Source organism: Mugil cephalus, chromosome 22, assembly GCF_022458985.1.
Source record: "Mugil cephalus isolate CIBA_MC_2020 chromosome 22, CIBA_Mcephalus_1.1, whole genome shotgun sequence".
NCBI lineage: Eukaryota > Metazoa > Chordata > Actinopteri > Mugiliformes > Mugilidae > Mugil > Mugil cephalus.
In genome coordinates, this window is record NC_061791.1 from 14968394 (window position 1) to 14985626 (window position 17233).

The 17233-nt window shown below is 39.1% G+C and overlaps 2 long non-coding RNA genes across 2 annotated transcripts; both read left to right on the plus strand.

Moving 5' to 3' along the window:
* The first annotated feature begins 4249 nt into the window (after nucleotides 1-4249).
* Nucleotides 4250-5091, plus strand: LOC124999772. The gene is made up of 3 exons (XR_007111226.1): nucleotides 4250-4313; nucleotides 4500-4599; nucleotides 4796-5091. It is a non-coding gene; the product is annotated as an uncharacterized LOC124999772 (long non-coding RNA).
* Nucleotides 5092-16302: 11211 nt separating this feature from the next.
* Nucleotides 16303-16939, plus strand: LOC124999768. The gene is made up of 3 exons (XR_007111222.1): nucleotides 16303-16424; nucleotides 16608-16706; nucleotides 16853-16939. It is a non-coding gene; the product is annotated as an uncharacterized LOC124999768 (long non-coding RNA).
* Nucleotides 16940-17233: the final 294 nt, after the last annotated feature.

Sequence of the window (17233 nt, forward strand, 5' to 3'; positions counted from 1 at the left end):
CTCTACGGGGCGCGACTCTCAGTGTCTCTGATGGTGAAGGCAGCAGACTTCGGCCTCCTCGGTCACCCCAGGTGGACAGAGGGTTTCTTTGGAGCGGAGTGTTCAGTGTGGACGGAGAACAAATCAACACTGAGCTGGTGGTGTTTGACATCAGTCCTGATCTCATTTAACAAAGATCGGGATCCAGACTTCTACTATGTGGATAGCCCAACAAGAACCAGGTAAAGAATGTTTTAAGGGGGAAATTAGATGTTGTCTCTACCTTTCACAGTATTCCTTCTCTGGTCATTCATGCAAGATAAACGTTCATCACTTCATTATTGTTTGGTTCCTACAAAATCACTAAACTAGAAATATCCCATACTGGTCCGTGTTAAACACCTTCAGTGAAACAGCAGAGTTCTGTCTTCTCCATCTATCACTGGAAAGAGAAAAATACTTTAAATCAATACTTTATTAACAGTAGTGATATATATTGTGGGCTGTTAACTAATATCTTCAGGGTGTCTTTGATGGTAGGAGTATTGCCCTGTGTTTGCTGATTCAGTGTCCAAGGAGGTCGATGGTGGGGAGACCAAAACTGGCATTTGACTGGATTAATTCATGCTGTCTAAGATACAAACATACAGTAGATCAGAGGAAGGATAATTGCTCTCAATCATTGAGCATGTATAAGAATTAAACATGAACAATGCGTTTTTTTTGTTGTGGTCGTTAGCTAGTGGTTAGACCTAAGTGCTGTCACAGGCATAGCAAAAGATGTTGCTTTCCTTCTAACTTTTCACCACAGTAATTGATTGTGGCCGAAAATAACAAAACTACATTGTTGTTGTCAGCTTGCTGTGGACAGGAACTATCACCCTGCTTGTCCCAAGGTGCTCTAAAAGGCCCAATGACGACCGCCAAGTGTTTCCCAAAAAAACAACTGGATCCAGTGGATCAGAAACATGCCCACGTTCCTTTTAGAAACCAGGTACTGCTCTTACTCGCTCACTATTCATTCAGTGCCCAAAATGTAAATTGTTGTATTTTGTAGTGTCACCACTTGTTTTCCAGAAAAAAGCGTGTGTCTGTATCAAAGTGCGGCACATACACAAATGTACAGAGTGTTTGTCTGCACAGGACCCCATACTGTGTCTGGTGTGGCTCTAAACAAAGGTCAGACAACAACATCTGCATCTGACATCTTAAAAAACCCATCATGAACTTCTTTAAACGAGAATTTCTCTTTTCCAGGTGCACATTGAAGACGACTGCCAAGATTCTGACTGGTTATCTATTCCTGATGATTCCACAGAGAAAAATCATTTCTCACAAAGTTCTAAAGAACCCCAGTGGAGAGTACAGGTTACACTTTAACACTACAACTGTAACTTATCATTATTTGTCACTCATCTCTCTTCCTTTCTCAATCACACTAAAGATCCAGACCCACCTGACTGTCAACTGGACAGAGGATAACTTTGCCTGTCAAATCTTTCCATCATCTGAAAACGTTGTCCACAAAATAGCGTCCTCTGTTCCCAAACAATGCACCTGCACCTATCCCATGGCTCAATTCCTGCTGACGGTCAGTAACTTTAAATAAATAATCCAGTTTACTTCAAATCTCACAGTCAAGGAGAGTTGTAGATTTTTAAATGCTGTCATGAATCAGACCTGTTCATTAATTTACAACATTTCCCACCAACCAGTTGACAAATCTGTGTTTTCATGTGTCAGAGGTCGAGACCCTGAAGTTCATCATATTATTTCCTCTAACAGGCCTGGATGTCACTGTAAAGATAAGACTTGGGAAGACGAACCTTTCAGAGCGTCTGAAGCTAACCAACTGCTCTGACATCAGTGGACCTCCAACTTCTGTCTTGTAAGTTTGTTCCTATTTTCTAGAATTCAAAGAAACATGCTGTGATTAAACTATATATATCATAAAAATAATAAAAGGGTGAAAATCAGTTCCCTTCTTCTTGATAAAAGTCTAAAAAGCTTCATCAGTTGACCAAAAGCCCAGTTTTTGTAAACATTAAAGATATTTTATTGTAAACTATATTATTATATACTTATGTAATTTTATCTGTCTTAGATCCAAAATATAGTTTTTTTATGGCCCCTGACTACCAACTCAAGTATGTGTTTGTTTGTTCTTCGGGTGTCAGCAGTGAAATCAAGGCTGGATGTGGATGGAACAAAAACAGCTGTTCATGGTCTAATGAAGGAGTGGAAAAGTAATAATGACTATTGTTATCTCCTTATCTGATGTGTTAAAATGCTACATCAACCCAATATTATTAAGACATTATTAAGAGAGAGAGAGAGGGGAATGCTCGTTAACACACTGAACAAGCAAAAAAAATACACTTTAACTAGTTTTTGACCTAACCAACATTCACCACAATAAAACCGAACCCACTCTGATAGTAACTTTACAGCTCTGAATCTATTCTCCCACTTCCTCCTGCAGGACAATGTTTGTCAAAAGTTGGAGCCTGGGATGACTTTCTGTGATCTGAACCTCCACTGTTCCACACATTGTTCCCCCATTCAGTAAATGTTATAACATCAGTGGGGCGATGTTTTAAAGCTGATGTTTGTGTGTTTTTTATTTCTGTTAGAAGCCAGAAATCTCCTCCATCTCTCCCAGTGTTGTGTCTTTCTACGGTAGAACCATGCCTTCTTGTCAGGTCAGAACCTCTTAATGTGACCAGAGTGAGGATCCAGACAGACCTGGACTGTACTCCACAAGAGTGAGTCACTTTACAGACAACTAAGATTATGGCCACACTAGAAACTCATGTTTTCTCCACATCATTGTTATTGTGATGATGGTGAGTGTTGATGTGTTTCTCTCTCAGATCTCCTGTATGGAACAAGACTGATGTGAGTCTGACGTTCCAAAATTCCCACACAGAAAAGAAAGGGTTTTGTCAAAGCATGCGTTCTACTGCCAGATGGCAGTTGCCAGGGCAACGCAAAATCACCTATCAATCAACACCATCCTGCACCGACATTGTACCAAGCAGCACCGGGGCCGGGTGGGTTTAAATTAGTTAATTTAATCTTTGTTAACAAGATGCACAGTGGTAGGCCCTCCAAGAGAACCAGGGATAAATCCCTTCTCTCTGATTGGCTACTGCTCCATGTCCTGCAGTGGGAAGAGGAAGGTCACACTCATGGGGTCCCACTTGGAGTTTGTGGAAGGAATCACACACAGCCACGGCCAGACGAAGTCCAATTTCCCCCACAACCAGCAGCAGTCGGGTGGACCAGGTAAATTAAACTTAAAATGTATTTTAAAATAAAACTAAATAAAAATATTTTTGCAGGTAATTGTAAATTTTTTCACATCCACGTTTAGCTTCACAGTATCTTTTGAAACTTCTTTAAAACCTAAATGCAGTTTCTGCAGTGCATTGCCCTGTCCTGGTGGCATCAAAGGAACTTCCGTCTTTTATTCTTACCCTTTTGAAAGAACTTTCTTGACAACTTCCAGACTTCACACTACTTTTGGTGTACCACAAGGTTCAATTTAGTTCCAATTTTGTTCTCCATCAAAGTGCTTTTACTTGACCAAATCATGCAGATGAGAATAGATAAGTATTCGATAATCTTAAAGTGGTTTTACTTCTGTTCTTAGGCAGAGGAGAGAAGTGTTGGTTGAAGTGTAGTTGCATGTCCCATCACCTCTTACCTGCTGTTGGCTAGGCTAGTTAGCTAGTGTCTTCTTGTTGGTTGCTAGTTGGTAGCTGACTGCTAGCCTGCTGTTTGGTTTTTCAGTTGGACTGGGCTTCTAAATGTGTTTTGCCTGAACATGCACAAGGGATTGTAACATCTTATCCTGTGTATTAATGAATGATATAACAGATTTAAATTCCCCACAGAAACTCTCCTATGACACACCTGCAGCTTTAAGGCCTCAGACGACTTCGAGCAGCACTGTGTATTTGAAAGTAGCCAATCAATCCTTGGCCTGCTCCACAAAAATAACCTACTATCCAGACCCTGTGTTCACCAGCTTCTCATCTATACAGACAGGGGATGGGTCTCGCATCACTCTACAGGTACAACTTTTTTTTAAAAAAAATTTTTAATATATATATTTTTTTAACAGATGAGCAAACATCAAGCATTTGTCATTTCATCATTTCAGAAAAAGACAGATAAACTAGAGATGACAGCAGCAGAGCTGTTAGTGTGGGGTATTGAAGATGGAAAGAAATACCCTTGCATCATGAAGAAAAGAAAACGACAACCAGACTGACTTTTTCACCTGTGACATACAAAGCACATCCAGCTTTACATTTCAGCACATAGAGGTAAAACTTTCCTCTAAACTAGAAAATACTGGGTCAGACATGAGCTAGTTTAGTTTTACTTTCAAATAGAGAAATTTACTTCCAACTATTGATGAACACAGAAAATAGATATTTGCCTAAGGGCTCTTTTGAGACTTTCCAATCCTTTATTTCCTTTTCAATAGCAGTGTCATTCTTGTTTTCTAGATAAAGTATGGTGGCCAGACAGTGCTTCTAAGTAATCTGCCTTTAGTTCATCAGGTCCTTCTGATAGTGCGTTTGATGCTGATACTTTGTGTCACAGGTGGTAAGTGATTTTGATCCATCAATGGTTTATGTCAAAGTCTAAACCTGTACGTTGCATCATGTGTAGTCATTGTCTTCTGCTATTTTCTACTGAGATCTTGGATAATAAATACTGATTTAGATGTTTTCCTGTTCCACTTAATAGAGGAAATTGTATTTTTCTGCTGGGTCTCAATCAGTAACTCTTTATCTTTCAGTGTTAGTGTTTATCTGTTGCTGGCAAGGGAGACTCACCGCTATGATGAACGAGCTCTGACCACAGATGTCTAGCTCTCCGGCCGTTCTCACAGGGAACAAGTTCAGGTCATTGAAGCTTTCTGATACTACAGGCTACAAAGGTAGTACATATGAAGTCATTGTATTTTAGGTGGAATGTTACTATTAAGAGACCATTTGAAGTGGTTATTACACTGTAATTATTATAAGTGTGGCCTTATTTTTTATATAATTGTTATGTTCTTTTTACCAAGTGTGTACTTCTATATTCTTTTTAATGCCTAAACTGAAATAAATGCTTATCCTATTACTATCTTGTAATTATTAAATACTTTTAATTGAGTATTTAGTATTGACAGTTTCATTTATTTCTTGGTTTTCCCTGAGTATATATATATTTTATTCTACTGATGACCTCTTGTTTATAATATCTTTACATTGGGTTTAAGTGACCACCTGCCCCATTTTTGGCCTCTAATCCCCATGGTTGCAGAAGTGCAGATCTTTTAGTGACTGTATTTAATACATTTTATAAACCATGCATGAATAATGTTATTTAAACACAACAAAGGATGATTTGACTGCAATCAAATAAGTGACGCTTACGGGTTGATCAGTTTAATGAAGGTTGTTCAGATGGTTTTACAATACTAAGCTCTGGTTGTTTTAATTTATACTTACACTGATACCTAAGCTTAAGTTAACCAGATATTTGATGTGTTAAAACAAGAATTTTACTTCATGGCTGTCAACTACATAAAGAAACAAGGACAAGTCTCACAGCTAAAATTCAACAGAAGTGTGGTAACCTCTACAGATGCTCAAAGAAACCACCTGCCAAGCCGTCTACTTTAAACACTGTGTCCCAGTCTACCCTGAAGACCTGGTGCTGTTTTGAAGAAGTTATATAACAGCTGACAGACTGATTTAATTTAGCTGCTATTTGAAAAACAATGAATCAAACATGATCAGACATTAAAATCATTAAAATTATTATTACTAGTCGTAATTATTTTGTCAAACACCTTCACTTTAAATGTAATGCTTAGAACTTTTCCAGAATGCTACACTTCCGTGGACATTGTCACTTATTGTATGTGTCAGTGTGTTCGTTAATTCTCCTGGAAAAACCACCATAAGACTTCTTGCTGTCAAATTAAGCTATTTATTCAAAAATGAATTTGAATATAGAAATACATGCGCATGGACCTTGTTTTGTTCATTTTTTTTTAGTCTTGGCCAATGTCCCAGAAAATGATGTTTTTCAGTAGTTACACATCTTTATAACAGTTTCAATACAATGAAAAATAAATTGGTGGTGGTGGGGGGAGTCGTGGTTTAGACTTAACTCTCCCACGTTGGTGGTCAGGCCGGTCCTGCCTCTAGCCACTCAGGTCCTCCAACCCCCGGGGAGACAGCGCTGTAGAAGAAAAGAGAAAGTCCTTCCTACCTAAGCCTCCCCAACACCTATTTTCCTCCCTCCGCGATCAACCTGCTTTCTAACAACCCCTCTACTGTTCTCTGTCTCACGTGCTCCTGGGTGAATCCCTTTTCGTCATGGCAAGGTCAGCTACTTGTTTGTATCCCCTCATTTGAGGCCCTCAGATGTTCTACACATCTGACTAACCTCACCACTGTCATGAGACTCTCCTCCTGTTGATCATATGTACTTTAGAATTTAGTAGTAGACTACAAGTAGAAAAATAGCCTACACGCACAACTCTGGGTATATCTATACCAAGATATTCCAACCACAATAATGATAAAGAATCCTGTATCTTTGTCCTTCAAGAACCACAAAGGATTTCACAACAAACTTTCTCATTGCAGGGTGACAGTGAGTTTCATTGTGACTGTGTCAGTCACTGCAGTCATGTGTTGAGTAAAGATGAAACATGAACTGGGGGTAAAAGCTGCTGTACAGTGTCTGAACTTCACTGTCATTCATGTCTAAAACTCATATACGTTTGTTTGGTCGTAGTCGTTCAAAGTATTTCATAGAGCAGAGAAAATAACTTCCCAGAACTGACACCAGATGTCGCCATCGCTTTACATTTGTCTGAACACGCCGAAGGGATGGGTGGACAGATGGAGGAAGTTGCATAAAGTTTGGAGATGCCAGCGAACATGTACTCTCCCTATGCAGCAGCTTTATCTAGGAGATAATGTGTGGATCATTGTGCAAATGTAAAAGGATCGCATATTTGTCCTACAGATCACTGACTTTATTTAGGAATAAGACCGTTCCCCTGTGGTGCGGGCGGACAATAAGAGACAAACCGAGTCACGGCTTTTTGTTCTTCTTGAGATGGAAACCATGTAAACTGCTGAAGGCTGATTTAGCGAACTCCTGCCAGCTGTCATTGAGTCTTGATCTTGACTGATCAAAGAGTTTTAAGACGTGGATTTTAATCATTATCCTCAGCATGCACACGTTTTGTTAACTGAAGCTGTGTGGATTTTTAAGAACGATAAAGGTGACAAATGGGGCCAACAGAAAATAGTATGCTGTTTTGTCAACATATATCAGAATTATTCAGAATGTCTGTGGTTTTAGTTTCTTTTCAGCGCGCTGCCTCCTCCCATTTTCCCAGCACTTCTTTTTTCAAAGTCGCGCTGCGCTTTTACGCGCGGCTCTAGAGACGCAGTGATCAGAGATCAGAGCGCTATGCACAGCTTCATTGTCCTGGGGGTATCCAGCCAGAGCTGGCACCGTTGCTGAAAATGATCCTCGCTCGGTCTGCTTGTATTCTCTGGGGAGAACAGGGTCGGTGTCTGGAGGGGGATGGAGGAGGTTTCGCCTTCGATGGAGACATCCGCCACTTTTCAGTGGCCAACAACACGGTTTTTATATCGCTACAGAGGAGAAGCTGTACCAGCTGAGCCACGACCTGACTCTGATCCACAGTCTGACCCTGAGAGGAATCTTGAAGCCGGTAAAGAACCGAAGAATGATAAGTTTGACCGAGTCTCTGAGAAGACTTTCTGGAACGCAACTTTCAGCATCAACTTATTATTACCATTTGTTGAGAATGGCGCTCAGATCATCTGCGGTGTGACTGACAATGAGTGTGGTAGTTACTGCGAGGTTCTGGACCTGAAGAACATCTCTAACATTCTGTACAAAGAACACGTCCTGGTGGGACCACAGAGACGGAACAGCCCGTTCGTCGGTATTCTGGTGAATGTCAAGAAGAATCCATCGACAGAGATTTATAATTCTGACCGCGATGCGCCCGAAAAGAGCAAGTGCTCCTTTGATACGAGACAGTCAACCTTCAAAATGCGATCACAAGACCAACAGTAAAATTTCCCTCTAACTGATGGATCATCAGGCACACCTACGATCAAAAGTAAGGCGATGGGGAGTTTGTGGACGGATTCAGATCAGTTCGATCATCTATCTGCTCTCCAACGTAAGAAGTGGCGCTAACAGCAACAAAGTCCGTCTCATTTGGCTTGAAGGCGAAACAAGTAAAACCCAAACTCTCAAGTCTCTACGGGGCGCGACTCTCAGTGTCTCTGATGGTGAAGGCAGCAGACTTCTGGCCTCCTCGGTCATCCCAGGTGGACAGATGGTTCTTTGGAGCGGAATGTTCAGTGTGGACGGAGAACAAATCAACACTGAGCTGGTGGTGTTTGACATCAGTCCTGATCTCAGTTTAGACAAAGATAAGGATCCAGACTTCTACTATGTGGATAGTCCCAACAAAAACCAGGTACAAAATGTTTTAATGGGGATTAGATGTTGTCTCTACCTTTCACAGTATTCCTTCTCTGGTCATTCATGCAAGATAAATGTTCATCACTTCATTGTTTGGTTCATGTTAAATACCTTCAATGGAACAGCAGAGTTCTGTCTTCAGGTATCTAAATACCATTTAGATCCAACCCTATTCTCTATGTGTCTCTTTCTCAGCCTAAGACCTTAAAACCACAGGCAGTTCTCTTCAGGCAGCCCTACATGACCTCTGTGCTGGCAGTGAGGCAGAAGACATGGATGGTTTTCTTCATTGGTACAGGAGATGGACAGCTCATTAAGGTGAGTATAAAGACTGATGTGCACCTATTATTGGGGTAAATATTAAATATCTGATTTGGCATCTTGGTTTCCTTGACATCTGTAATTGATTAGCACTGAAGATGACAATGTCTTAGCCATGTCACAGTTCAAAGACTCATTCTAGGAAAGGAGGTGTTTTTTTCCCAGGCCAAAGAAAAGCATGACTGACTTACTGTGGTGATATATATATATATATATATATAAATATATACACACACACACACATACACATACATATATGTGTGTGTGTGTTTGTGTGTGTATATATATATATGTGTGATTTTTTTTAAAACTTTTTTACATTGCTCATTCCTGTCAAATGATGTACTCATGTACGTTGCATTGTTCTCAGAATGTGTGTCTCTTTCCCTCTATGGGTTTCACATCTTGTGTATCACTTTGCATACAAACCACAGAACTTTAATAGATGTTCAACTGCTTGTGGTCAGTTTACCACAAGATGGTGTGTGAAAAAAGCCTCGCTTTGTTGAGTCCATGGCAGATCTGATAGTGTTACATCAAGTGTCATTTACCCTCAGAATTTTTTACATTTCTGCATAAAAATTGTTCAACACATAAGTAGATTTTAATAAAAGTCCAGAAAATATAGAGAGAGAACTCAACCAAATGAAACAGAAATATTTATATATTTATTTATTCTAGAAAGTTTCAAAATATGTGAACCTAGTATCTACCGTGACCCTCTGGTGCAGTAATAACAGCTCAACTAAATGTTTCCAGTAACTGGAGGAATCTTAATCCTTTCCTCAGTTCTTAGATGTTGGTGGGTTTCCTCACGTTCATTTCTTGCTTCAGCTCCATCAGCACTTTGGGACTTGGTCATTCCAAAATTTTAAAGAGTTCTTCTCAACCATACTTTTTTTATTTACTTTTTTATATTTTAAAAATGTACATAGAAAGATGATAGATAGATAGATAGATAGATAGATAGATAGATAGATAGATAGATAGATAGATACTTTTAACCCTTTATCTGCCACTGTTTGTGATGGCATCACAAATTGTTTGAAAGAATACACACAAAAAAACAACACTGAGCTGATTCTATGAACTATTACTGCATGTGAAGCAAAAGTCTGATATGTAGGACGTTAATGACCATTCTTTTTGGAAAAGAATAAAGAAACAACATAAAGTTGGTGCTGAGCTTTTTATAGGCTGAAGTCAACATTATAGAGTTGTTTACATCAAAGTACGTGAAATTTGCCAACTATTAAACATAAATGGTTGTATCAAAACGGATGTGGAAAAATTTGATTATTTTCAAATATTGATCAGAGCTATGCAGGTATGTAACAAAACTACATTGTTGTTGTCAGCTTGCTGTGGACAGGAACTATCACCCTGCTTGTCCCACGGTGCTCTACAGGACCAGTGACGACCACCAAGTGTTTCCCAAAATACAACTGGATCCAGTGGATCAGAAACATGTCTACATGCCATTCAGAAACCAGGTACTGCTCTTACTCACTCACTATTCATTCAGTGGCACATGTACATTTGCTGTATTTTGAAGTGTCTCCACTTGTTTTCCAGATGAAGCGTGTGTCTGTATCAAAGTGCAGCACATACACATATGTACAGGAGTGTTTGTCTACACAGGATCCATACTGTGTCTGGTGTGGCTCTAAACAAAGGTCAGAGCAACAACATCTGCATCTGACATTTTCAAAAACCCATCATGAGCTTCATTATGAACATTTCTCTTTTCCCAGGTGCACTTTTGAAGATGACTGCCAAGATTCTGACTGGTTATCTATTCCTGATGATTCCACAGAGAAAATCATTTCTCACAAAGTTCTAAAGAACCCCGTGGAGAGGTACAGGTTACACATTAACACTGTACAACTGAACTATCATTATTTGTCACTCATCTCTCTTCCTTTCTCAGATCACACTAAAGATCCAGACCCACCTGACTGTCAACTGGACAGAGGATAACTTTGCCTGTGAAATCTTTCCATCATCTAGAGAACGTTGTCCACAAAATAGTCGTCCTTTGTTCCCACAATGCAGCTGCAACCTATCCCATGGCTCAATTCCTGCTGATGGTCAGTAACTTTAAATAAATAATCCAGTTTACTTCAAATCTCACAGTCAAGGAGGAGTTGTAGATGTTATGCTGTCAGGAAGGTTAAATCTTAGACAGGAAACCTCTTCACTTTCATTACTGTAATATCCTAAAAAGGTATAATATTCTTGATAGCTATCAAATCTTTATGGATACCTGTTTCATCCTCAAAGTTTTAAATGCTCTTGCCCCCCGCCACCTCGAAATGAATTCATCCAGAGAAAAAACATTGAAGGACGAAGAACGAGAGCTCTAACTAGAGGTGACTGTAATATACCGAGGCGTAAAATTTTCCCAAACGGTTTTATCTGTAAGATGTACACATAGCTGGAACAAGTTATGACATGTACTCACATAGCCTAAAAGTTTTCTTAATCTGAAGTATGCTCTCTGGATCCTTGGACCATGTCTGTTCTGATACTGTCTGTCCGTGTCAGGTTCTGTAATTGTCTTTTGTATGAATGTTGTTTTAAAGTCTTCTTTTTCTGTGTTGTCTCCCCTTTGGGACTACGGTTGAAAATTAGCATCTGTGCTAAGACTGCCGCATTTACACTGATGACTAACTCATCAATGTTGATTAATGTGCATTGTCCGAATTCAATAAACTAATAATGATAGTAAATCAGACCTGTTCATTAATTTACAACATTTCCCACTATAAAAAACATGCAACCAAAAATAAATGAGAGGTGACTGACAGAAGAATTATTCCACCAGTTGACAAATCTGTGTTTTCATGTGTCAGAGGTCAAGACTCTGAAGTTCATCATATTATTTTCTCTAACAGGCCTGGATGTCACTGTAAAGATGAGACTTGGGAAGACGAACCTTTCAGAGCGTCTGAAGCTAACCAACTGCTCTGACATCAGTGGACCTCCAACTTCTATCTTGTAAGTTCGTTCCTATTTTCTAGAATTCAAAGAAACATGCTGTGATTAAATGATCTTGGTTGTGGAAAATGGATAGAATACAAAATGTGAATACAGATAACGTAAAGACCTGAGTTGAGTAAGAACTACTCATTAAGAAAAGGCTATCCTTACAAGTTAAAGCATTAATGTGTATCGAAAACAGCAACGTATTCAATACACATTATATCTGCACTCTGTAAACAACAATTAAAAAATAGTCTTTACTTGCTGGAGACACTTGTTAGTATTAAAAGATACATTTCTTCATGTAACCCCTCAGAAGTTACGAAGAAGGGAGGAGTGTGTTTGTGATAACTGCAGCAAGTCTGCCACAATCTAAAGAGATGGGAAAATTAAGATTTAAGATACCATCATTTTGGACCTAAAGAACAATAAAACTTGTTCCGCTTGCCTCCGCAGTGACCATCACAGTAGCTGCTGTGACCCATTAGCTATAATGGCAGCTTGGTGACAGTAAGGTGCTTTACAAAGAATGGAAGATTTTTGATTGCAAATTCTGGTGGGGCCATACAGGAAAATCTCATAATACAATCCAGAAATATCATTATCAATACCCTCACACACACAGAACCTGACAACAAATAGGTGATGACAAAATTGCAGACGAATAATGCCATTACATAAACAATCCCAATCTGATGACATAAATTATCCAGAGCTGCTCTGATAGCCATATATTAGAGAGAGAGTCTGGCCAACTAGGGAATGGGCTGTCTGAGGTATCCCTCTTTGCTGATTGGTTCTGAGCTGGTCATGTGTTTCATGGGCACCTTGTTAGATACATCTAACCAATATTCATCCATAGAGAAGTGGCAATAACGGAGAATAAAATTAGATTAAAAGTTAATATATGCCACAGTTCTCAGCCTACAGCTCCAGCACAGGATCAGGAAAACATGGAGGAAACTCCACCGTTTCCTTAGTGAACAAAGACAGAGGAAGTTAAGGGAAATTAAAAAAAGGAAGAACTGGATGTCAACTGGTTTCTCCCTATTATGTGAGGTAAATGTCAAAATCTCTCTTTGACGTTTAAGATTTTATATTGGAAAAATACAGACATACCATCATTTACAAATGAATGAAGCTTGAAGTTAACCTAGCTTCTTATGCTACCTAGTTATTTAGACTAAAGACTTAAACAAAAATAGCAGCTACCATCATATATACTGTGAAACCAAAGTGTGCATGTAATTTATGTCCATGTAGATAGACAAATTTATTTGACACGTACCTCTGTTACTGCTCAGTTATTATGGCTAATGTTATAATGATAACATTGTTATAAAATTTACTATTTCTGAGTAAATTTTAAAGTTTTAAACGGACTGGGAGACCTGAGGAGCAGGTAAACACAGCTCCATACTGATGAGGTGATTGGGCTACAAAACATTTTACAGGGTCCATTTAAGAATTTAAAGTAAATAGACACTGGGGTACTTAACTGAGGGTCTTTAAGATATTGCAACGTTGGCAATAAAATTTATAGGCCTGTTAATGGGAGAATAAGATATTTATTTCAACATAGCACATCCAGCCCATAGAGTTACAAATGGAGAATCTTCCCTCTGAGGGATTTAAAAAAGGGGCCCCATGATTTGAGTTGACTCCACCAAACGGAAGTGTTCAAATTTAGCATTTAGCAGCATCACCTCACATGCTTGGGCCCAAAACTCTCCTTTTCAGCTGCCATCACTAAGCACATCTAGCCAGGTGCTGTCACCTAGTGTCGGGCATATGTATCAGCTTTCTCATCACACCAGAGTTTAATTAACGCTGATGAGTTTAAAAATTTTTTCATCGGAAAGTTGTGACTTGTAATTTGAGAGTCCTTTACAGTGTACTAGACATTGTGATCCATATGAGTAATTGTCAACATACCTCTGCTTGTTCTTCAGGTGTCAGCAGTGTATAAGGCTGATGTGGGTGGAACATAAACCCGCTGTTTTATGGTCTAATGAAGGATGGATAATGTAATTATCTTTGTTTTCATTGGAGATTTCACAACTGTTGTATTTGTATTTGTGGTGACTATTCAAAAAACAAAACTTATTAGTCACCTGCGGATGGTGGGTTGAGAAAGGATCTTAACTTGATTCCAGAAAAAAGAAAATGAAGGTTTTAAAGTTGGGTTTTTTTGGGGAATGTTCCCATTTATTGTAACAACAAAGTAAAGGAAAGGGTTTAAAAAAAACTGAAAAAATTTTCAGGTGTTTGCTGTTTTCTGGCTGTCGGTAAGAACTGAGACTTTTCCCACCACCGCATTTTCTTTTTATCCATTATGACATACTCTTTTAAATCCACTCTTTTGGTATTTTAATAAAAACATGTTTTTTAAATTTATTCACTCTAGTTCTGTATTATACAACAATTGGTTTCTGTGGTTGAATATACTTTAGGTTGGCTGTGTGCAGTGTTTTGTGTTTATCTGATCAAACATTGGCTGCAGCAGGTTCTGGATCAACTGTACAAAGACTGTAAACCTTCTGAATCTATTCTCCCACTTCCTCCTGCAGGACAGTGTTTGTCAAAAGTTGGAGCCTGGGATGAACTTTTCTGTGAGTCTGAACCTCCACTGTTAACACACATTGTTCCTCCATTCAGTAAATGTTATAACTTCAGTAGGGTTTGGGGTTTTAAAGCTGATGTTTGTGTGTTTTATTTCTTTTTAGAAGCCAGAAATCTCCTCCATCTCTCCCAGTGTTTGTTCTTTCCTTTCGGTAGAAACCATGCCTTGTTGTCAGGTCAAACCCCATTAATGTGACCAGAGTGAGGATCCAGACAGACCTGGACTGTACCCCAAGAGTGAGTCACTTTACAGACAACTAAGATCATGGCCACACTAGAAACTCATGTTTTCTCCACATCGTTGTTACTGTGATGATGGTGTGTTGATGTTTTTCTCTCTCAGATCTCCTGATGGAACAAGACGGTGTGAGTCTGACGTTCCCCCATTCCCACAACAGAAAAGAAAGGTTTTGTCAAGGGATGCGTTCTACTGCCAGATGGCAGTTGCCATGGCAACGCTTTAATCACCTATCGATCAACCCCCATCCTGCACAGACATTGTACCAAGCAGCACCTGGGCCAGGTGGGTTTGATTAGTTAAAATTTAATCATGTTAACAAGATCACAGTGGTAAGGCCCTCAAAGAACCAAGGATAAATCCCTTCTCCTGATTGGCTACTGTTCCATGTCCTGCAAGTGGGAAGAGGAAGGTCACACTCATGGGGTCCCACTTGGAGTTTGTGGAAGGAATCACCACATCCACGGCCAGATGGAAGTCCAACTTCCCACAACCAGCAGCAGTCAGGTGGGTCTCTAGACATGATGTCCCTTTGCTACGTCACATTATGTGATATGATATGATATCTGGTTCCATTACAGTACATTGTATTTAATTGTGAATTAAACTTAAAATGTATTTTAAAATAAAACAAAATAAAATAAAAACATTTTGCAGGCAATTTTCAATTTTTAAATCCACATTTAGCTTTATAGTATCTTTGAAACTTCTTTAAACCTAAATGCGGTTCCTGCAGTGGATTGTCCCGTCCTGGTTTTATTTTTACCCTTTGGAAAGAACTTTTTGGGGCTAATCTCACATATTCCAGACTTCACTCTACTTTTGGTGTACCACAAGGTTCTATCTTTGATCCATTTTTAGTCTCCATCAAAGTGCTTCCAGTTGGTCAAATCATGCAGATGACAATCAGACATAAATTTAAACCCCTGAATTGGGTGACTGCACTGCTTTTTTACTTTTTTTAACTTTAATCTGACTTGCTTTGGTCATCATCCCTTTTCATGCAAGCCAAACACAGTTCAATTATATTAGTGTTTACTTCTGTTTCTTAGGCAGAGGATAGAAGTGTTGGTTGAAGTGTAGTTACATGTTCCATCACCTCTTACTTGCTGTTGGCTAGGCTAGTTAGCTTGTCTGTTCTTGTTGGTTGCTAGTTGGTAGCTAACTGCTAGCCTGCTGGTCGGTTTTTCAATTGGGCTAAGCTTCTAAATGTGTTTTGCCTGAACATGCACAAGGATTTTTAACATCTTAAACCTGTGTATTAATGAATGATATAACAGATTTAAATTCCCCACAGAAAATCTCCAGACAAACCTCAGCTTTAAGGCCTCAGACGACTTCTACAGCACGTGTATTTGAAAGTAGCCAATCAATCCTTTGGCCTGCTCCACAAAAATAACCACTACCAGACCCCGTACACCACCTTCACATCCTATGAGGACAAGGGATGGGGCTCAAATTTTCTACAGTACAACAATTTTAAACTTATTTTAATATATAATATATTTTAACAGATGAGCAAACATCAAGCATTTGTCATTTTCATCATTTCAAAAAAAGACAGAAAACTAGAGATGACAGCAGCAGAGCTGTTAGGTGGGGTATTTAAGATGGAAAGAAATATCCTTGCATCATGAAAGAGAAAAAAACTGACAACCAGACTGACTTTTTCACCTGTGACATACAAACCACATCCAGCTTTACATTTCAGCACATAGAGGTAAAACTTTCCTCTGAACTAGAAAATACTGGGTCAAATTTGAGCTAGTTTAGTTTTACTTTCAAATAGAGAAATTTACTTCTAGCTATTGATGAACACACTAAATAGATATTTGACTGAGGGCTCTTTTAAAGACTTCCAAATCTTTATTTCCTTTCAATAGCATTCATTCTTGTTTTCTAGATAAAGTATGGTGGCCAGACAGTGCTGCTAGGTCCTCTGCCTGTAGTTCATCAGGTCCTTCTGATAGTGGGTTTGGTGCGATACCTTGTGTCATAGGTGGTAATGATTTTGATCCATCAGCATTTATGTCAAGTCTAAACTTGTACGTTGCATCATGTGTAGTCATTGTTTTCTGCTATTTCTATGAGATGGAGAAAAAAATACTGATACTGCTCGGTCTCAATCAGTAACTCTTCATCTTTCAGTGTTAGTGTTTATCTATCGCTGGCAAAAGGAGACGCACCGCTGAGATGAACATGCTCTGACCACAGATGCCTAGCTCTCCATCCGTTTTTCACAAGGGAAAAAGTTCACCAGCTTCCTACACATTTGTATTTTAAAAAGGGTTCTTAATTTTCAATAAGTATTTTTTCTTCTAACATTTTCTTCCTGTCTCTGTAAGTTTGTGGGCAGATGTGACTTCAGGCAGCCTGCTACCAGCCAAAATTAATTCCCACAACCCACTTTGAAAACGTTGACAGCGCAAATAGTTTGTTTTGCTCTTTATCATCATGTATAATATACATACAGACCTCAGACCACAGAAAAACCTCCTTTCCTCTAAATCTGAACCAGAAAAATAATAA